The sequence below is a fragment of the Pagrus pagrus genome (assembly GCF_965226575.1).
Source record: "Pagrus pagrus genome assembly, chromosome: 16".
In the NCBI taxonomy this organism is placed as follows: domain Eukaryota; kingdom Metazoa; phylum Chordata; class Actinopteri; order Spariformes; family Sparidae; genus Pagrus; species Pagrus pagrus.
In genome coordinates this window covers 5,421,838-5,445,996 of record NC_140200.1, presented here as the reverse complement: position 1 = coordinate 5,445,996, position 24,159 = coordinate 5,421,838, and the positions used below count along the sequence as shown (strand labels likewise).

The 24,159-nt window shown below is 41.0% G+C and overlaps 1 protein-coding gene across 2 annotated transcripts in view; it reads right to left on the bottom strand.

Annotated features, from left to right (window-relative positions):
- The window catches only part of LOC311271918 (bromo adjacent homology domain-containing 1 protein), a 32,597-nt gene extending 8,877 nt beyond the window's left edge, over window positions 1-23,720 (bottom strand). The window contains exon 1 of one of the 2 annotated variants that reach the window (XM_084377901.1): window positions 23,087-23,720. The gene's annotated coding sequence lies outside the window, so the exon portion shown is untranslated. Of the gene's footprint in view, window positions 1-11,010; window positions 11,096-23,086 lie in introns of those variants that run through there. The other variant, XM_084377902.1, reaches the window with a different exon arrangement.
- Window positions 23,721-24,159: the final 439 nt, after the last annotated feature.

Genomic DNA, 24,159 nt, shown 5'->3' with positions numbered 1-24,159 from the left:
AACGCCGCACAAAAAAAAAACACCTCAGAGCATGACAGAGATATTGATTATGTTACACCAGTCTTCAGTTTACATGTAAAGAAAAACATCTGATGCGGTGCATAAAGCTGCTTAATGATGTGTAAATTCAGCTGGGTGGTTTTGTGATCAGACTGAATTTATTTGATCATATGGCGAGCTCCCCGCTATCGTACGCCTGTGTGAGATCCTGTCATTATAACAGGCGTGTGTGGGGGTGTGTGTGTGTTTTATGCAGCGAGGGAGAAACTGGTGCACGCTCTCTGTCATTCATTGCCTTATCACCTCGTGTGCACAAAGCCTGAAATCATATCTTGTTAAGGCCAATTGTGTCGCCTGAAAGTAAAATGTCAAAAAGGCAATATTACAATAATAAGCTCAAGAAGACTGAATAAACATGACAGTTAAAAAACCTTAAACCAGCCGATTTTCCGTGCTAATGTCTAAAATCAGTGTCTAAATGTCCGTATTATATACAGTTATGGTGCAACATACCATACTCCCTCAGTTCATTGTGAAACCATTGTGCAATTAAACTCCATCCACAACAAACAAGTAGCTTGGGAGTATTTGTTAAAAAATACTCCCTGAGCTCGTTTTTGAAATTGCAACATAAACAACAGAATAATGGCTCATGTGTACGTTAAAGCAACGGCTCTTTAAATAACGCATACACACACACACACACACTGTGGTGCTGAGGGAAAAGGTAAAGCAGCATATTGTTTATGATGAGGGTCATAAAGATTTATCGTCTGCCTGATGAGACGGAAAGATCTGCATTTAAAAACTGAACATTCAGAATCTGTGAAACAAAACAAGAGAAAACTCTTACAATCGTACATTTTCCTCCATTCAGATTTCCTGTTGTAAACTGAATGGATTCACAAATCACAAGAGCTTCTTGTCCTACCCCATTACTTCCCGTAATTAGCTATAATCGGTTAATGAATTTCCCCCTGAAAGAGGAGCTGCACGTTTTTTCACTCCACACAACAGACTCCTGCTGGCATACGATGATAATAAGGAGGATTTTTTCTACTACATTCATATTGTGTTTTTAAAAAAAATGATTTTAGCTTGTACGTGTATCATGTATGCTGCAGTTGTTGTTCCAAATTTAACTATTTCCAACAGAAAACAAAAACTCGTCTGACCCTGCGATCTGGATTTGAAGAGACGTACAAGGTCTGAGTATGAACGTTAATATAAAAAAATACTTCATATAACTCGTGGACACAGCTGGGAAAAAAACGCATTGTACAAATCTGGAAATGAGACCTTTCTCAATCGCAGAAGCAAAGGGTTAAATTAATTACCATCCTGTAGTACACCTGCACCAGCAACGTATGAAAACATATGGGGCTCTTTCCGGGCTTTTGCATCCTCTTGACTAGTGAGTTAGTATAAAACCTTGCCCCCGATCGCGCTGTCTTCAAATACTTTATCGACCTCACACCTTGATTGTATTTCATTTCATTTTTCAGTTGTGAACGAGGGAGAAACGTCTACAATACCTCCGACCTACTGAGCGTGGTAGGAGGTATGTTTTTCATTTGTTTGTGTATTTCATGTGTATCTTATTGTGGAAAAACGGCTGTTCTGCTTCAATAAAAACATCTTTATAAATATATTTTTAACCCTTTCATGCATGAACTATTATATAAAAAAGTTTTTCACCATGTTATTTGAAGGAGTGAGTATAAAACCCTTTTATTCTTAGAAAAGCAGGCAGGTAAAATAATTATCTTTAACTAATTTAGATTAGATTAGAAATACTTTCATCAAGATTTTAATAATTATAACTACATCTTTTTTTTTTTTTCTGTGACTGAAAACACATCTGTCCACTCCAGCGGAGGTTACGTGCCGATGGGCATATTCTGCCTATGGGACCTATATTTAGATCAAATCTGAACGCTGATTTGTTGAACTACTCAAGTGTAAATTATAGCATGATTTAAAATGTTAAGAAAAATGAAGTGGACAGAAAAAAAACATTAAAAAAAATATCTGAAAATCTGGATTTAAGTATTTCTTAAACTTTCTCATGTAAGGTTTTTTTTTTCTTACCTGCCTGTTTTTCTGAGAATCAGAGGATTAAACAGTCATTTTAAAGGTATTTGGTGGATCTCCTATTCTCTCTATAAATCATCATCAAAGAGACAAATACATTTTTTATCCTGTTTGAATTGTGCCATGAACCACACATGTGATATATTTATTTAAAAAGTTTGTTTTTCGTAAAGAAAGTAAAATAACCACAGTTTTGTGTGAATCCGCTCAGTGCTGCATCATCTCACTCAACATACGACACCAACACCAACACGGCAGCTGCCTCAGCACAGAAAAAGTATTAACAAAAGGTGAAAATCACAATAAGTCTGCTCATATTGACGACTGCAGTTCTGTGAGCTGCTAATATACACAAGCAGCTCTACAAGGTTAAAGTTACGGGTTTTGGTGAGCGTTCAACAAGACGACATCACTAACGAGTCTGTTGGCTGTGTTGTCTTTATAATTACGTATTTCACAGTCTGATATGTCATTAGCTTTATGACAAACTGTGACTTTCTCAACTTTTAATTTGACAAACATCATAGGTGTGATTCATGGCACAATTCAGACAGGATCATAAAATCATCTCCCTGCACTACTGTACATATCTTCTCCAAAATATGGTCCCATGGTGATCCACCTGGAAAGGGGCGTGACCTCCGCTCTCTATATCTCAAAATGACAACGACAATCAACTGGGATCCACCATTTTGTAGTTGGGACATGGCCGAGAGATATGGCTGTAAAGTGGAGGGTGTACTCACCCTTTACAGACCCTTTAAAGACATGCATATTTACAGTGTGTCTCTCTTCTTCTGTATCACAGAAAAGCTTTTCAACACTCTCCAGCTCGTTCTGCACGGAGCTGCAGTTCCAGACTAACAGGCCGGGGCATCTGTTCAGACTAGCACGGCAGTGTGAGGCGCTGAGAAGCCTGATGGTCGATGCAGATTTCTCTGCAGCGCCTCGTCCTGACTGACGACTCATTTACAGTCGAAGCCCGACGAAAACATGTTTGATTCTGTCTGCCTCCAATCTGACTGGGCTTGTGCAGCGAGAGGGCGGTCGCAGTGTGAAATGTCAGAGTGATCCTGGCATTAGCCAATACAAGTTTAGCTCCAGGGTCAATTAAAAATCAACTACAACTTCCTGCAACTGCACCACAGTGTAACAGCATTTCATATAATTTCTTTCATACAGCAAAAAAACATAGCGAGCATGTTCCTGAATGCCAACATCGGGTAGTGTGTGTGATCCCTCGTCTTCGTGTGTGTGTCTCTCTGTCTCTGCCCTGTCACAGGACGGCTAACTGCAGGCTGCGCTCCTCAGAGGAGATGTAATCCGTTTTGTAGTGTGACCTTGCCGGCCGAGACTGAAATTCAATACCAGAATGACATCCTTCAGAGGGGTTTCACATCACATATAGCCCCACAATTCAAGAGAAACGACCGTAATCACTCCCAGAATCTGTCGGATGAATGATTTAAAGCACCTCGACGCTCAAAGTCTGTATTCGTGGGGTTAATTCAAACTTTTTATCGTGATTTTCCACCGGCGGTTGCGGGTCACTGCCGAGAAGTGTAGGTGGGGAAAACGCTGGAAGGGAACAACCTGTGAGATATTATCTCGTGCGGCAGCGCTCTGGCCAAACGGTAATTTGGCCCTCTTTAAACACAGTCGGGGTGCCTGGTGATCCTCAGGAAGTAATCTCGCATTTACGGGAAGATCAATGACCCCGCGCTCTGTCTTTAATTGGTTGGAAAGCAGATCGTCCGCTCCTTTCAGAGCGCAAACACCAGACGCACCGGGATACTTTTTTTTTTATGACGAGGCTCGCAAAAGATCTCCCAAGACTTCTTCTTCTTGAGACGATGTGCGTACAACAGCAGCCCAGATGTGTTTATAGAATAATTCAACAGAGTGACGACGCACAAGCTCAATAATTACATACAGACTCTTTTTATATGCTGAGAAACTGCAGGTAGAGCTGCAGTAACCATCAGTGAGACATGTTTCAGTCACTCTGAATGACACTAGAAGATACTGTTGAGCACATCACAGGATAATTAAATAAATAAGAGAGAGTAAAAAAAATATCTGCAACAGAAACTTGTTTGGCTTCATGGCAACACTTTATTTAACATGAATAAACAGTTTATACTAATTAATAAATGGTTTATATTATGTGACTATGTAGTTGCCAACAGATGAAGGGACATTGTAAGTGTTTATTTAGTCTTTGTTAACAACTATAACTCCTCATATTAATTATCTATAACAGTATACATAGTTTACGACTGTTTGAAAACCAATAAAACATCAAATATATGCACTATTATCATGTCTTTAGCAGTTTTAAATACATTGTAAGCTTTTAAAGGGGCACTGTGTAGATTTGGAGAAGACATTCAAACAATATTAATGAGTTTATAACACAAACTCAGAAATATTTTGAAAATAAGGTCACCAGAACACTGTTTGAAGCTAGAAAAGGTGGCAGGGTCCGCCACATATAAACAAAGTAAAACAGTATGAAACAGTTTATTTATTCAGTTTACTCAGTCATGAAAATGAAGACAGTTTTTTAGGTGTAAACAAAATCTTTCTTCCCCAAAACTACAGAGTGCTCCTTTAATTTCACTAGTTTCCATTTAATTTGGGTCCCTTATCAAGGTAATTAATCCTTTGTATTTTAGGGTTTTAAATTATTTTTAATTAATTACAATTACAGGATATTTATGTACATTTATAAATGTATTTAAAACTATTTTAAAAATATATATAATTTATTTTCTGAACTATGTTATTCAATGATATCGAGCATTTAATAGACTCGTTATAAAGCCCTGATTAACATTAATTTGTAAGACAATCATAAGCACATTAAATATGTCCTCACGTCTTTTTACGACGACACTGCAGTGTGTCCTAAAACATTTAGTGTTTACATACTGCTTATAAATGCTTAATGTGTGGGTTTAAATGAAGCGTTACTTTACCTCTCTGTTTGAAACATACTCGGGTGTAGAGGAGGGCTGAATCTTATATTTTATTTAATATATTTTATCAGAACATCATGGATACCCATCTACCGGGCATCAGAGATACCGGCGAGGTGTCTCAAAGCCCAGCTGCCTGACAGAAGCATCAGCTGCCGCACCACCAGACTACGAAGCAGCTTCTTTCCTCAGGCTGTGAAGGCTCCTGAACTCATCCTCGACACTCATAGTTTTTCTTGTGCAGCATAAAGATATTTCAACTTGCATTTCATTGCTTAACCCTGTGTTGTAGAGTGACAAATGAGAACGGCACTCAGTGAAGCTGAGGCCCAACAGTCCCCTTTAATTAAATCAAGCGCAGTCCAATATCAATTAAAACGTAATTAAATCTGCTAGATTGGGACTTTTATTTGGATCCGCATCAAATTGCACTCGCGAATAGACACCAGCCACCTAAATATGCCTGCCTATTTTTCATGAAGATACAGCAGCAGATTTGGTACCGAAAGTGAAACCCATCCTCCATCCAGGTTTCCATGAAATCAGCGCATAACATGTTGTGCAATCCTGGTGACAAACCAACCAACAAGCCAACAGACACAGCTGAAAACATGGCCTCCTCGGCGGGAGTAATAATGAACATGAACCTTGACAAGGAAAATACAGGCATTCTCCACGTTTGTATAATGAGCTGCTAAACAATTAGACCCATAACAGCCAGTAAATGAGTGAACCGGGCCGCAGCGCCAGCTCTGCTGCTGATGATGTCAAAAAGACCTTATTAACGACTTTAGTGTCCAATATTTACACCAAAGAAAGGATGGAGTGTGATTTAAATGATATAAAAGTTGAAAAACACACAACCTGCCTTTATGACCACCTTCGCCTCCAGAATAATTTCCACACAGTCCCTAAGTTGTTGATTTTTCTTCTGAAATACAGAAGCATCCAAATTAAAATCAATTTGATTTTATTTTTACAGCCCAAAACCACGATCACATCGCCTCAGAGGGCTTCACAGAGCTGCACAGTGAACGACGCCCTCCGTCCTCAGACCCTCGAGTCGAGAGAGGAAAAACTTGCCATCCGCACAATCAGAGAACGACAAATCACTTTTTGGTGGAAGTGCTCGCAAGGCCGTAAATTAAAGGGGCACTGCGTAGTGTTGGAGAAGACATTCAAACCCAGAGATGTAAAATTTAGAATATTAATGAGGTAATAATACTTGTTTATTCCATAACGGAACAAACAAGCTGTTCTCAGAGGAAAATAAGGTCCCGAGAACACTGTTTGAAGCTGGACAGGTGGCAGGGTCCGCCACATATAAACAAAGTCAACCAGCATGAAATTGTGTCGTCCTTTAAGGTCAAGTTTTGAATCAGAAGAGAAAAATCTTCACCGACTGAATAACTTATATCACCATATTATCTTATACTTATATTATATGTGGCGGACCCTGCCACCTTTCCAGCTTCAAGCAGTGTTCTGGAGACCTCGTTTTCTTTTGAGAACAGCTTTTTTTTTTTGCTCAGTTATGGTAAAAAATAAATATTTCTAAGTGTGTACTACTGCCTAAAAATTCAGTGTTGGAATTTTTCTCCTCCAAAAACCACCTTTGAAAAATAAGGTGTCACAAGCAGAATGGGTGTCATTTTTCTTTTTTAATAAAAAAAAAAGGTGCCACAAGCCGAAAAAAGCCTCACAAAAACCACCACACATCATCCAACCAACCAACCAACCAACAAAGCAGCGTGCAGCACACCTTGCTCAACACAACTCCATCTCTGCTCCGGATCCCTTGGTAACACTGGTTGTCATCAGCCAACATCACACCTCCAATTACAACCCCGACACTTGCTTTTTCCCTTTTTTTTGTGGAGCAGGTTTTCTCCTTCCAACTTTCAGACGAAACACACATCAGCAGCTGGGTAACGTGGCCCAATCGGATCAACACCGACTGGTTGTTGGGGGGGGGGGGGGGGGATCTTCTTCTTCTCTCCCAGACAGCTGTGCTGACGGGCAGCTACAGCACGAGGACAACAGGAGGACTACAACAACCTCAAACATTAGCTCGCTGCTTTTCTGCCCTTTTTCCTCCACAGACACTTGATCACCTCCATCCGCCGGTGTCGTGCCAAAAAGTGATCGTCTGCCAGAATCTGATTTCCGGCCGCGGGAGCGCGCACAGCAGCCCGTTGAGCGGTAGCGTTTAAACGTCTGGTTTTCTCTGGATGAAACGGTCATGATATGCAGATACACACAACTGTACGTCCGCAATTATAGCAAAGGTATGTGTCTTAGAAAGTTTAACGTTTGTTGTTACGTAATTATCACAACTGTGGCCAAAAGAAGTGGAGTTTGTAGCGAAATCAGGCCTGACAATTACGTGATAGACATGTCCCTATGTGCTTGGTATGTCTGATGCCTTTGTTTAGCCCTGTCTGATGAATTAGACTGTAATGAATGTGATTTATAGGTGTGGATTTTCAATAAAGAAATGATCACTTTTGCAATTATCCTCGTGACTCTGCATTATCTTTTATCTGATCTGGGCTCTACATTTGCTTCCCATGTTTGGATGTGTCTTGTACATCTAATATTCTTGTTTATGCCTACTCTTTGGAGACAATACTATGAAAGACATGATTAGGGAGGGTTACATAAGCCTATAAAATAACAGTTTTCACCTGCCAAAAACTGATTGAAGGCATAGTAGAGTTACTGAGAGGTTATTTCTGCCTAAATATGACTTGATCTCATTCTTGAGCTTCATAATATGAAGATCTGAGCTCAAGAGACAGCTTGAAAATCTTTTAAAGGACCATTACAACAGAAAATGGGCCTTTTCACCTGCCAAAAAGTGATTGAAGGACATATACAGTTACTGAGAGGTTATTTCTGCCTAAATATGACTTGATCTCATTCTTGAGCTTCATAATATAAAGATCTGAGCTCACAGGACAGCTTGAAAATCTTGTAAAGGACAATTACAACAGAAAATGTGCCTTTTCACCTGCCAAAAAGTGATTGAAGGACATATACAGTTACTGAGAGGTTATTTCTGCCTAAATATGACTTGATCTCATTCTTGAGCTTCATAATATGAAGATCTGAGCTCAAGAGACAGCTTGAAAATCTTTTAAAGGACCATTACAACAGAAAATGGGCCTTTTCACCTGCCAAAAAGTGATTGAAGGACATATACAGTTACTGAGAGGTTATTTCTGCCTAAATATGACTTGATCTCATTCTTAAGCTTCATAATATAAAGATCTGAGCTCAAGAGACAGCTTGAAAATCTTTTAAAGGACCATTACAACAGAAAATGGGCCTTTTCACCTGCCAAAAAGTGATTGAAGGACATATACAGTTACTGAGAGGTTATTTCTGCCTAAATATGACTTGATCTCATTCTTGAGCTTCATAATATAAAGATCTGAGCTCACAGGACAGCTTGAAAATCTTGTAAAGGACCATTACAACAGAAAATGTGCCTTTTCACCTGCCAAAAAGTGATTGAAGGCCAAATACAGTTACTCAAATGTTATTTCTGCCTAAATATGACTTGATCTCATTCTTGAGCTTCATAATATAAAGATCTGAGCTCACAGGACAGCTTGAAAATCTTGTAAAGGACCATTACAACAGAAAATGTGCCTTTTCATTTGCCAAAAACTGATTGCAGCTCCTTCCTTGTAACTTGAAGATGTTTTCTGCCTCAAAATGACTGATCTTTATCCTGAAGCATCATATGTGACAGATTACCACCTCACACTGGCCCTTTCCACAGTTTAAAGTAGTGAAAAGTAGTGGTTAAGATATATTCTTCAAAATATAACTGATGAGTGATATGAAGTGACTTTGAGGCAGAGCATCCCTTTCAGTCCAACATCAGGAGCATACTGTGAGCTCAGATCTTTACATTATGAAGCTTAAGAATGAGATCAAGTCATATTTAGGCAGAAATAACATTTGAGTAACTGTATTTGGCCTTCAATCACTTTTTGGCAGGTGAAAAGGCACATTTTCTGTTGTAATGGTCCTTTAAAAGATTTTCAAGCTGTCCTGTGAGCTCAGATCTTTATATTATGAAGCTTAAGAATGAGATCAAGTCATATTTAGGCAGAAATAACCTCTCAGTAACTGTATATGTCCTTCAATCACTTTTTGGCAGGTGAAAAGGCACATTTTCTGTTGTAATGGTCCTTTAAAAGAATTTCAAACTGTCTCTTGAGCTCAGATCTTTATATTATGAAGCTCAAGAATAAGATCAAGTCATATTTAGGCAGAAATAACCTCTCAGTAACTGTATATGTCCTTCAATCACTTTTTGGCAGGTGAAAAGGCACATTTTCTGTTGTAATGGTCCTTTACAAGATTTTCAAGCTGTCCTGTGAGCTCAGATCTTTATATTATGAAGCTCAAGAATGAGATCAAGTCATATTTAGGCAGAAATAACATTTGAGTAACTGTATTTGGCCTTCAATCACTTTTTGGCAGGTGAAAAGGCCCATTTTCTGTTGTAATGGTCCTTTAAAAGATTTTCAAGCTGTCTCTTGAGCTCAGATCTTTATATTATGAAGCTTAAGAATGAGATCAAGTCATATTTAGGCAGAAATAACCTCTCAGTAACTGTATATGTCCTTCAATCACTTTTTGGCAGGTGAAAAGGCCCATTTTCTGTTGTAATGGTCCTTTAAAAGATTTTCAAGCTGTCTCTTGAGCTCAGATCTTCATATTATGAAGCTCAAGAATGAGATCAAGTCATATTTAGGCAGAAATAACCTCTCAGTAACTCTACTATGCCTTCAATCAGTTTTTGGCAGGTGAAAACTGTTATTTTATAGGCTTATGTAACCCTCCCTAATCATGTCTTTCATAGTATTGTCTCCAAAGAGTAGGCATAAACAAGAATATTAGATGTACAAGACACATCCAAACATGGGAAGCAAATGTAGAGCCCAGATCAGATAAAAGATAATGCAGAGTCACGAGGATAATTGCAAAAGTGATCATTTCTTTATTGAAAATCCACACCTATAAATCACATTCATTACAGTCTAATTCATCAGACAGGGCTAAACAAAGGCATCAGACATACCAAGCACATAGGGACATGTCTATCACGTAATTGTCAGGCCTGATTTCGCTACAAACTCCACTTCTTTTGGCCACAGTTGTGATAATTACGTAACAACAAACGTTAAACTTTCTAAGACACATACCTTTGCTATAATTGCGGACGTACAGTTGTGTGTATCTGCATATCATGACCGTTTCATCCAGAGAAAACCAGACGTTTAAACGCTACCGCTCAACGGGCTGCTGTGCGCGCTCCCGCGGCCGGAAATCAGATTCTGGCAGACGATCACTTTTTGGCACGACACCGGGATGACGCGGAAGCGCTGCGCCGCATGCTCGCCTCCATACAGTGCATGCGTAAACATACATGGTACAGCAGGATGGGATACAGCGCGAGCTCGACGTAGCTGTTTGCCCATCTGAAGTAGCCAGCCAGGCTCTAAATATGGGCTGGAGAGGGGAGGAAGGAGGGAGGCAGGGAGGGGAGGGAGGGGGGGAGGCTACCCGAATACACACACATACACGCACACACACACACCAAGCAAAAAAATAAAGGGCAGTCACCCCTCCTGATCGCGTTTTTCTAACCGGATTCCTCATTACCGACGCGGGTGTGCTTGTTCCGATCCCCCCGAACCTCGGAGGATTATGGCACGTAGCAGCCGGGCAGCCCCCGGTGGATCGCTCCGCTTCTGGTGGTGCACGAAGCGGAAAGGAAAGAAGAAGAAGAGAAAAAAAAAATGGGGCTGTGTGGACGAGTGGCCGGTCGGAACAACTTCAAACATTCAGAGGCGAGATAGCAACAAAACACACACACACACGCACGCACGCACATCGAGAGGTGGGAACTTACGGCTCGCCGACACGCTTCCTCCTGCGGGTAGGAAAGAGGAGAGAGAGAGAGAGAGAGAGAGAGGAGGGAGGCGGCGGTGTGTGTGTGTGTGTGTGTGTGTGTGCGTGTGTGTGTGTGTGGAAGGGGGGAGAGAAGGGAGAAGGACGCCGGACTGGTGCGATGGTGGAGCTCCGTGAACTGGGAGAGCTGGGGAGGAGTGGAGAGAGAGAGGACTGTATGTGTGTGTGTGTCTGTGTGTGTTAGTGTGTATGTGTGTGTGCGCTCTTCCTGGTTGGGCTTCCACCCGATTTGCACAAAAACTTCATCTGAACCAATTGCCACACGGACCGGGCTCGCTTGACACCCGCGTCCTCCAATGACGGACACACAGCTGTTTATCTGCGTAAAGTGCCTGCGCGTCCGCGTTTCTATCCCCGAGATCCCGAGCAACTTGCGTCCGCTGTGGCGCTACATCATCACGGGCGATGGATGTTACCGCTGCTGCCCCCTCCACCACCACCAGCACCAGCAGCACCACCACAGACAGCCTCACCCTGTCATTTGTCGTGACCAGTCAGCCACCACGCTGTTAGCGCACGTCTGGAGAGATCGGTGTGAAAGGTGAACGTGGAGGAAGGCGTTTAAAAACACCATATCGACAGTGTCCCATAGGCTGCATGGTGAGATATGGGGCTTTAAACGCCTCCCCATGTGGGGTGTGGGATGTGAAACTCACTTTGAGGCAGTTTAATGCGCTTTAAAGGGTTAAAATCAGGAAGTATTTGACTTTATTTTGGTGTATTTTTATTAAATTCATCATTAAAAAGAGGCCAAAGGGTAACTTTTTTAAAATTAAACTCAATTAATAGCTTGGATGAAGAACAAGATGAACAAATTAAACTAGAGATCAGGCCCGATATCAACAGTGTCCCATATGCTGCGTGGTGAGATACGAGGCTTTAAATGCTTCCCCATGTGAGCTGTGTGATGTGAAGGAAAGTAAACCCTCCTAAAGCTCACTTTAAAGCCAATTTAATGTGCTTTAAAGGGTTAAAATCATAAAGTAACTCTCAAGAAATGATGTATATCTTTAGTTTTTTGTATATTTTCTTACATTCATCATTAAAAACAGGCCAAAGATCAACTTCATTTTTATTAAACTCTCAATTAATAGCTTGGATCGGGAACAAGATGAACAAATCAAAGTAAAGATCAACCCGTAGGCGATTTGTTCTTTCGTTTCATTCCCCCGCAACTGGCGAACTTTATAACTTAGCACGAACCTCAAATCATTTAAATGCTCAATGAGCCAAGCAGACGAAACTAACACCTCTCCTCCAGCACTGTAACGAGGAACGAGGAGGGAGGGGACGTACAGCCACCAGCCACCAACGTGTCCAGATGAGAGGTGGCAGGTGTTACTACACATACTGACAGGGGCAGAGGAAGTACTTTAACTCCTAACATGAGACAAAGAAGTACTTAAAATAAAACTCATACTTTAAGAATTTATAGAGATGATGAAGTAATATCAGCTCAAGTACAGAAAGATAAAGTACTCAGGCTGCTGTGAGGTTATTAATCTATAATCACACCTTATATACTCAACGTTCGGGCCATAGCGAGGCTTGAAGAAGTATAGCGCTCATGCATCTGTGGCACTAAAGTTTCTAAAGCTCTGTAATTATATTGACTTTTCATATTTGACTATTTAAAAGCTGTTTCAAAGCCTCTCCGGCTCTGCTAATACAATCCTAGCGGGGCTGCTCTGAATCCTTTTAATCTATTTCATCAAATTATTCACATTTGAATATATTCAGTTTAATCTACCTACAAAATACTCAAATTGTGTGAATTTATTTAACTGCAGAGTTTAAACTTCTTCTGTTAAACTGTCCAGTGAACACCACAGATGACCTCAGTGTCCTCAGTTACAGACGAGGCCTTCCATATAATTTGCTTAATATGTGTCGCAATCTACAAAGTTACTGGTGAATAAAGCTGTCAAATAAATGTAGTCAGATAAAGACTTCTTGAATATTTCCCTCTCAAGGTTGACAGAGTAGAAACCAGAGAAGCCCGTCAGCATGTTGACATTTCCAGCCATGACTACTAATTAGTGATCACTACATTACAACATGAGGACTCAGTGCTCATGGGAAGGACCACACCCATCTTCAGACTCGGCCTTCATTTTGATCTCAGCTACACACCTGTCAAGTTTCACGACTGCATCGAAATGAATTCGGGCCGAGGGCGAGTAAAGTGCGAGGGGCCACCCTCTACTTCCAGCACCCTTGCTCTGACCACACCACATCTTCAGACCGGGCCTTCATTTTCATCTCAGCTACACACCTGTGTGTGGTTTTGTGACTGCATCTTGCTCGGTTGTGATGCTATCATGCTGACAAAGTTCTTCATATGGCCACAAATGGTCAAACACATTATGCCGCTATGACACACACACACAAACACACAAACTTACAAGGTGAAAACATTACCAGGCAGCGCTGTCGAGGCTGGTGATGGAGGTAGAAAATGGAAATACTCAAGTTAAGTGCCAGGACTTCGAATTAGTGCATCGGCAGAGACTTCAGTGAGCAACAAGTGAACACAGAACGAAATTTCCTTTCAGAGGCTCAGCACAGAATTAAAATATGAAAGCATATCCAAAAAAAAAACACAATAAGAATAACAAATATCAAAAACAGAAACATACTGAAAGTGCAAATTATTCAAAGTGACATTGTTGAGTTAGGTAGTGCAAATATTTTGAGGAAACAAGGTATCCAGAATAAGTAAAGTACTACTAAGAGTAGAGCTCACACTGCCTCCTCAACAACAGAACAAAACATCTCACTTCTAACTAAATCTAACATTTCAACATGAAGCTGGACTTTAAGTGAGAAGGTGCAGTTGTAGATGTGTAGATCAGTGTAGATCTCACAGGACGGACCGGTGACATGCAACACCAGTAGTAATGTACTTATAAGCTACTTAGAGCTCTATTATTAAAAAGCTTTAAGTAGAACTGTGTACATCAGTCCTGACTCACGGTCCTGCTGCTTGTCGACAGTGTGTGACTGTATAAGTATATTAAAAGGAATTAATGACTTGCTACTAACATTTGAAACACACCAATTACAAAAACCGCATCTGAATGCAGTGGTGTAGTTTATCCTGAACATCTCTTGCACACAATCTGCCACAGAAACAGATTTCTCTGCCTCTCACAGCTGTGTTGAACACTTTAAAACTCTCAGTTATCGTAAAAAAAAAAATCGGTGATCATTTTCAGCTGTAAGGATCATTGACTGGTGTGTTTTTCTTTTGCATTCAGGCTCCAGAAAGCTGTAAAACTATACTTTTGAAAAGATTTTATATAATCTGCAAAAAATATATATATATATCTAAACCTGCCATCAGTGAAAGCTGCCACTTTACCTGCTCCAATTACAAGACTTTTTTTTTTTTTTAATGACAAGAAATTGTGATGAAACTCTGAGAAGCTGAAAGAGCTGCATTATACACTTAGCTCAATTGAAGACTTCAATACACGGTTATTACATCAATCCAAACTCTTTAAAAGGTGCCCTGTTTCAGGCCGAGCCTTTTTTGAGGGAAAGAGACTCAAGTGATTGACACATTGTGTGATGTTAAATAATGAATAACTCCTCATTGTAGCGATAACGATCCAATCACTTCTATTGTTACATGATCAACTAGTCACTTGTTATTCGTCCTCACGTCTCAACCAAACGACCTGAGAAATAAACTGGTTGGTATGGAATAACTATCACTTCCTCGAGCCTCTCCATGTTGGTCACAGTACATTTATATAATGAACAGCAGGGAGAATTAATGGACACGTTCAGGGTAACTTCTCAAATCGCCCCTTCGCTGCAAATCCTCCTGCTCAGCATGCTTTTAACAATCATATTCCCATTATCCACAGGTATTGCGTTCACACTGAATGATTCTGCAGCACGTGCATTACCACCGAGTCTAAATATTCAGCACCAGTGCAAGAAGCTGTCGGTGCTGAAAAAGAGAAAGGGTGTGGATGTTTTATATGTGCAATTACAACCTTTCCAGAGCCAAACAACAAACAGGATGATTGGTGAACATACTGAACATTTAAATGCGACACAGCCAGATACACGACTCCAGCTGAATGAAAATACAGCGTTCGTGGCACAAACGTTCGCATCACCCTCCTGATCTGTTCAGTTGTTTTTGTGTAATCCTGCTGACAAAGCCTAACCCTAACCCCATCCAACCTACAAAAACCCTGGAAAACCAGCCAACCATCCAATCAACAAACCATCTAACTAACCATCCAACCAGCCAACCAACCTTTCAAACATCTAACCAACCAACCAACCAACAAACAAACCATCCAACCATCCAACCAACCTTCTCACCAAGCAACCAACTATCTTACCAACCAACCAACCAACAAACAAACAAACCATCCAACCAATCCAACCCTCAAACCAACCATCCATCTAACCAACCAACCAACCTTCCAACCATCTAACCAACCATCCATCTAACCATCCAACCAACCTTCTCACCAAGCAATCAACTATCTTACCAACCAACCTTCCAACCTTCCAACCATCCAACCAACCATCTAACCAAGCAACTAACCATCCAACCAACCTTCTAACCAAGCAACTAACCATCCAACCAACCTTCTAACCAAGCAACTAACCAAGCAACCATTTAACCAACCAACCAACCAACCAACCAACCATCTGAAGAACCAATCAATAGACACAGGTGAAAAGATAACCTCCTTGGCAGAAGTAATAATATACACTGTAGTCCACTCCACATGAATTGTTTAATTGTTTTGCTGACTTACCAGAAATCAACATTTTTGCAGATCGTTTTTCAACAAAAATCTGCATTTTGTTCGATGAGATGTCAGAAGAATTGTTCTACAAAACGGAGCACAGCTGAGTAAAATCCTGATAGTTAACCATCACACATTCAGAAAGAATAAAGAGTTGAACAACAGTCGGTAAACCTCACCCAGCTGCCTTAAGTGTCTTTTAAATAGATTAAATAACTGTTTGAGTGACAGAAGCAGCAGTCAATCAGTGACCTACAATAAGAACAAGCCTGCAGAAATTCTGAATGACTGTTGAAGTGATTACACAGCAGGAACCGCTGGTGAAGCTTATGTGGATGCTTTTTATACTCTGGGTGGAATCAGTTGTACTAACAGTGAATCCTTTGCTCTCTGTGAAGAAGCAAACCACAGTGTTTTACAGCCACCTTTCAAGTCTCCGGGGGAGGAATGTTTCGACAAAAAGACAGACTTTGCGAGAAGAATCTCTTTTTTTTTCTGCCACCAGTTAGAGTTTTAGTTTGCTCATTCAATGATTCACCTGAACATACTTTCTAACAGTCAGAGACGCTAACAGAGACAAACTGAGCTTCGCTACCTGCAGCCGTTTCCAGAAGTACTTTGAATTTCAAGTAGATGTAGCTTTCGTCAAAACATTTGGAAAAATCATCTACTTACAAAAACATTTCTTTGGTGTTTATTTTGCTCATATTTTTTAGAAACCGAAAAAAACATCCTATCAGAGAACAACAAAGGGAAGTAAAGCAGCTCAACATGAGACACAACTGTGAACACCACAAAACAAAGACTCCAGTAAAGACAAAAAAAAAAGGTGCCTTAAAAACACCAGTTACACCCGAATCTACCACTTCATTATACCAGGTGTCAGGACACATTCAGTCACATTAAGGCCAGAAATTAGCCCCAGATTTGTTTAAAAACAAAAAAAAGCTTCTCTCCCAGTTGATCTGTATATAATCCATTCTAATGTTCCCTTTTTCTGTCATCAGCTCAGTCCGTTCCTTACAACAACACGGGCTAGACGACTTCCAGTGTCTCAATATTATTCTACATCCTGTTGTTGTAGCCAGACGGACCCAAAACCTCTTTTGTTCATTCACAATGATATTGTGTGGTTACAGACCCACAATACAGAGAGCTGGAATTTAATCATATTCTGTGTCGTTCTAAAAGGATTTGAAATAATTTACTTGGTAACCCTTTATTATAACCTTACTTATTCATATTATGGTAAATTAAATTATATTATATTATAATTATCATATTATATTATTATAACGTTAATAGTTTAACAGTAAAACTAAAACTTTAGTTAATAGTTATTTGACTGAACAAACAATAAAATGCTTTATAAACCATTTATTAAGTACATGTAAAGGTTTATAAACATCAGTTGCAACTTTACAGTAAACAGTTGCTTAATAAATGTTTTTTAAAGCATTTTAATTGTTTGTTAACAGTGAAGTAATTATTAACTAAAGGTCATATTAGTGTTTTTTTACTTAGAGAAATCCTAAAAATAATACATCCACAGCGCTGGTAGACAGGTGTAGAATAAAAGCATCTCTTTTCCTTAAACGTTTGCCAGCTAGCCTTAGCAACATTAGCAAACGAACCACAGCAGCACTGTGACGTGAACGCCACAGAAGAGGGAGATGAAATGCTGAATGTCGTCAATAACACCCAACAACTAGAAATGTACAATTTATAACGATGGTCATCATAAACATTCACGTTAACTGATGTCTATGAAAAGTTATTTTTTCCGGTTTCTTACAAATAAAAAAGCGAAATACTCCGAGTCGTGGATGGATCACAGAAAATGCCACGAGGAGACAGTCAAACGTCTGTTCACACATTCATACATGACTACTGGCTGCCTCAAAAGACAACACACACTCGGTTACCGTGGACAAAGAGCACGGCAGGGCATTGAAAATTAATCCAACAGTAAGGGCCTCTACACTTGATGTGCCACACGTGTTATGAATGTATGTTATTCTCAAGGTCTGACTCTGGAGTTGTGTGCACTGCGAGCCATTAATGGGTCAGAAACCAGTCCAGCAGACGTGATTTGTTTCATAAAACTGAACTTGTGTAAACGTGGAGTGTATAGGTACAGGGTTTCGTCGGGACAATGACAGCGATAGAACATAAACAAGCCTCTTCTGATGAAACCAAGCAACCGTGACGCTAATCTCGCCTCTCATCGGGAGGTGCTCCTGTATGGAGCCGCTCAAATGACAGCCAGTAAACACACACGGAGGCACAAAAGTGTTACAGTCAAATTAAATGAAATCTAAAGACATTCAAACAGCTCGAAGACTTTATGTTTAGATCTCAGACACTTAAAACCAAGTTGTGCTGTGTGTATTTGTAGTGTTACAGGACGGATGAGTAGAGGTTATAGGCTTTATCGTACTATATCATTCAATAGAAGGATCAATTCAGAACATAATTGTGTTGAAAATCAGCAAAACAATACAACACAGTACACTTTACCTAAATCCAGTGGTGGAGGAAGTATTTAAAACCTTTACTTAAAGGGGCACTATGTAGTTTTGGAGAAGAACATTTGATATTTACTAGAGATGCACCGATCCAGTTTTTTCCGATCCAATCCCTATACCGATACCTGGGCTGAGCGTATCGGCCGATACCCGATACCGATCCGATACTACTGTTGAATGAATGAAGTGTACAGGGCTTCTAAAGTCACTCTATTCTGCTGACAAAAACTCACAAACATAATACTCTTTGGAGCTGAGCAACACACTTCTCACACCCGCAACAATCTCGCCTCTCTCTGATGTCACACCCGCGCCCAATATTAATAAAAATGAAACGACTGGATCGGTATGCTGGATCGGCCCCATTCATCAGATATCCGATCCAGCTAATTAGTCAATATCGGAGCCAATATCCGATCCCAGTATCGGATCGGTGCATCTCTAATATTTACAGTATTAATGAGGTAAAAATACAAACTCAGAGATATTTATCTTTTCCATAACTGAATAAACAAGCTGTTCTCAGAGGAAAATAAGGTCCCCAGAACACTGTTTGAAGCTAGAAAGGTGGCAGGGTCCGCCACATATAAACAAAGTAAAACAGTATGAAATTGTGTTGACCTTTGGGGTGAGTTTGTTTATTCAGTCATGAAAACAAAGACAGTTTGTTTATTTAGTTTGTTTAGGCATACAAAGGTGGTGACAACTCCTAAACATCTGAAACCTGTGAAAAAGGGCCCCAGCTAGACATGTATATATATGTATAGATATTGTATTTTATAAGCATATCACAGCCTTTAATTTGTAAAATCTTATTTTGAAAAGAATAAGTAATAACTATAGCTTTTTTTTTTAAAATGTAGTTGAGCAAAAAGCACAATAACGAGTATAAAGTACCATAAAATAGAAATACTCCACATTATTGTACACGAGTACTTGAGTAAATGTACTTCCACCTCTACCACATAAACAAGTGACTTGACTGAGGGACAGGTCTGCAGAAATGCATCTTATCAATACTCTTCTTCTGTTAAATGATCAGCACAACTGAATGATGATCCACAGCGATGGAAGAAAATTAATGAAAATAAGCACAAGAATAGATCCTTTAATATCCAAAATACACGACTAATCCAAAAACTCCAGTGGCCCGTAGTCCGTTGATGATTTAAGCATTAGATTTGTACGCTGGCAGAGCCCATTGATAATTCACAGTGGACTGCCTTTACAGTAATGGCTCAGTTATTAGGCCTGCATGGCTTTTTAATGACGGGTCTTAGGTGTGAGTCATTAAAACACTTCTATATTAAGTTTTATGACATTTACGATGGTTTAGTGAGGTGGGGTGCGGTCTGTTGAATCAGAGAGGAAACACTGTGGAGAGGTGCTGCGTGGTGTGAAGTGCAAGTCTGCTGAAGAAACTCCAAAAGATTAATGTTCAACTACAATAAACCAGTGTGTCAAAGAGTGGCCTGGCAGCACAGCTTTTTCATTTACGCTGCACGACGTGTCTCGTGGCGGCTCTGAAAAAAAAAAAGGAGACTTGGCAGAAAAAAAAAAGAAGCAAATCGTTTCTCACAGTGTGAACGAGAGAGAGAATTACGACGAGGCGGAGGATGGTTAACAGGGATTATTAAAACAGAAAGAACGAGATGACTAACTCATTGAGAAACATCTTATTAAACGGAGCACACTAAGATCTGCTCTTCCTCCGGGCCAACGTCTTAACGTTTTGTGACTGATCAACAAGTGTGGGAAGTAACTAAATACATCTACTCAAATACTGTAATACTGAACAAGTTACTGAGTATTTCCATCGTATACTATGGTGTACAATGTGTTTTATTTTAGGTATTTTGTACTTTGCAACATTTATTTAACAGTTATTTAATAGATAGAGTTGTGAAATTTTAACAGAACAACAACCACCAGAACAGAAAATATCATGGTTTCACCCAAAACTATTATTATTATCATCATTATTATGATTATTATTATGTATTGTGTTGCAGAGATGTGTAACGTCTACTGATGTTAGCATGTTAAGCAGCTAGCTGGAGCTAGTTGGAGTGTGTTTTAAGAGGTGGCCATATCTTACATATTGCACCTTCAGAGGACTGAGCAGAAGGGTTTCTTGGTCTAACAAGTGCTTATGTTATAATTATTTTTATTATTTTCATATGGCAAGTTTTTCCTCACTCTAATCAAGGGTCTAAGGACGGAGGATGTTGTTCACTGTACAGATTGTAAAGCCCACTGAGGCGATGTGTAATATTTACGTGCTGTTACTGTGTATTAAATCTATATCCACCTCAACCAGCCACAACAGTAAAATGACACTTACACATGGAAACATCAGTATTAACAGTCTAATAATTGAATATATCCAGTGGAGGACTCAGGATGTTTAAGGGGCAGTGGCAAAAAAATAAATAAAAAGGGCACCACATGTATGCCGGGGCACCATTGCACAGAAGGTCATGGTTTTAAATTCACTTCACCATATGAAACAGACATGAAGCTTTATATAAACCTGATTAAACTTGAAATATAGACATTTTTATAAAAGTGAGTTACCTGAATTTAATTAATTCATCAGAAGAGTTTTAAAAAATGTAAAAAGAAACCGAGTCGAGTTCACTGAACTTAAGAAAACTCATTCAATTAACTCAACTAGTCTGACAAACAATGTAAACAAACATATTCTCCTTCTACATTTTCTCAGGTTGAAGAGTCGGTTTTATTTATTGACATGAAGAATCTGCAGCTGCAGCTCTTTGTACCAGAGTTAGTACAGAGGTGACTCATTAAAAAGATTATTTTGCAGAAAGGTGAAGATTCACTCCCAAATCCAAAAACATTAATTACATTTTTTTTGCGTAGCAGAACTTTACTGCTTTTCTTAGCTCCTATCTCATTAATCATGTCGTGACCCCTGCTCTGTTTTACTATCTCCTTTATGTGTACTTCTGGAAAACTTCTCTTTATTTTGATGATTTCTTTTTTATGGCTTATTATCTTGTGTGGCCTGTTCTCCTCTAGGTCACCACAGTGGAGAGGTGTGACTCGGCCTGCTCAGTCGTCCTCCTTAATCCACACACTTTACATATATTATATGTATCAGATATTCTGTCAGTGCAATTTGATTTTGTTGTTTTGTTCGGTACTCGCAACATCTATTGCACGTCTGTCCGTCCTGGGAGAGGGATCCCTCCTCTGTGGTTCTCCCTGAGGTTTCTACCATCTTTTTTTCTCTCTCAATATCGCAATATTAAATATATATAGGGCACTTTATCATGTTTTGGCTACCATAGGGGCATCCAAGAGGGCACTTTAACATGTTTTAGCTACCATAGGGGCATCCAAGAGGGCACTTTAGCATGTTTTAGCTACCATAGGGGCATCCAAGAGGGCACTTCATCATGTTTTAGCTACCATAGGGGCATCCAAGAGGGCACTTTTACAGCATCTTTTCGACCATGGGGGCACCGAGGGGCCATCGCCCTGCTGAGTCCACCACTGAATTTATCGGTCACGTTGGCCGTTTCTCTGCAGAATCTGAAGTTTTGATACTTTGGTACTTTAACTTACGTATAATTTTGATTGTGAGACTTTGACTTGTAATGCAGTATTTCACATTCACGTTAAAATAAAGGGTGAAATTAAAAGTGCATTCATTCGTGACATTTTAACAGGGTTTCCAGATTCTAGTCAATTTCTACACAAACAGGAAACTGTCACCGTTCACACAGGCAGTCCTCACACACAGCCTGACCAGCGGTGAAGTTTACGAAGCTACTGATTTCATACAAAAGTCCATGTTTCATGATAATCCGGTGATGGAGGCGGCCCCTCTCTGATTCCTCTGCGGCCACTTTTTCCCCCCTCAATCAGCCGTCAGCTGATCTTCACACCCACTGGGCAACCCCCCAGCTTCGGGTGGCTTAATCTATGATGTCACAACAGCATCATCCCTGATGAGCTCATTGCCTTTTATGACCTAATTGGCAAGCTGCAATGTGGGCTAATTGCGTTGGCATGTGTGCAAGCCTCCTTCATTTACCTGCAGGAATGAACCAATGGCTGTTCTTCCTCCTCTCTCAGTCAACAGTGGCTCGTTTGTTTATTCTCACTGAACCCAAAGTAGCCCGTTAAAGGCCCAGATTACACCCCCAATAAATACCAGAGCTGTATATACCATAAAGTTTGCAACCCAACCCAACACACACACACACACACACACACACACACACACACACAGAGGGTGTGATATCCAGGTGACCACATCTGGCATCCATGCAGCCAATCCTGACACTATGCTGCTGCCCCCTTATCACTGACCTTGTGTCAGTCTATCCCGCGGACAAAGCACTATTATGGCTTTGGTATTACACTTTGGTGGCTGCTGGTGGTGGTGGTGGAGGAGGAGGAGGAGGAGGAGGAGGGAGGGGGGTAGTGGCTATGATAACATTGCACGGCCAGTCCGACTGAGTACCACTCCCTGGGAATCTCCTTCATCATCATGGCCATTATCTGCCTCTGCAACGTCCTCCAGACATGAGTACACACACACACACACACACGCACAAAAACAGCGTGCACAAAAGCGGAGAGCTGGCCGCGCACAGCCCCGCTCCGCTCCGCCTCAACACAAACACACGAGCCCAACGAGGAAAAAAAGAGATAATGTGGAGCAGCCGCTACTCACCGTGCCGTGCAGCGGGCACTATCTCCGTCTGGTTTGCAATGGTGCGAGGGAGCCAGTCAGTCAGTCAGGGCACCTTGTTGTTTCCAAATGGCTGAGGTAAGACAAGTCCGCCTGGCTCGTCCGGCTGCAGCCTCAACTCGAGGAAATAAACACGAATGTGTCGCCGATGTTTCGCCACTCCACCCCGGAGAGAGAGAGAGAGAGAGAGAGAGAGAGAGAGAGAGAGAGAGAGAGAGACCCCTTTTCTTTCTTTTTTTTTTTTTTTTAAACACCCCCGACGAGAGGCAGAGAGGAGCCGGAGCGAGCCAACTCTCCTCTCCTTTCACGCAACACTCCTTCACCGAGAAGACGAGCAGGCTCTCTGCTCCAGGATGTGTGTTTTTTCTTCTTCCCCTATCCCATCCGCTCCTCCGACGCCAGCACGGCTGCAAAACCTTCAGAGTGTTGCTGCTGCTGCTGCTGCTGCTGCTGGAGAAATCCCGCACACACACACACACACGCACGCACACGCAAGATCACGCACACACGTCGCTTATATCCGTCACTTGGCATTAACACTGTACGCAGCTTTCAGTTTGCGCACCAGTCGGTGTGTGTGCGGTGTGTGTGTGTGTGTCTGCTGAACAACAACTAGCAGCACAACATGACTGACTGCAGCGCTGACAGACGGGGGTGGGCTGGCTGCCTCCCCTCCTCCTCCTCACCTCCTCCTCCTCCTCCTCACCCACCACCTCCCCTCCTGCCACACAAAGTGTAGGAATAGTCAGAAAAAGTGTCTCCGGTCCAAAGATGACACACTATAGAGGAAACTAAATGTGTTTTACATAACAACAACGAGAACATCCTCATCCTACTTCTGTGCTGGAACATGTGATGGCAACATGGTGAGGCTTTTAAAGGGGTATCCACGCGTCACTGCTCGGCTGCTTTGGATCCACCCGGCTAACTTTTTTCGCGGAGGGGGATGCGCCGCGGCGTTAATTGGACACGGAGGTGACTGTCAGGCAGCTGTGCGTCCAAGTGGGCGTCAGGCCAGGAGAGCCTCTCCTGCGGTGACTCCGTGCCAAAGTTTG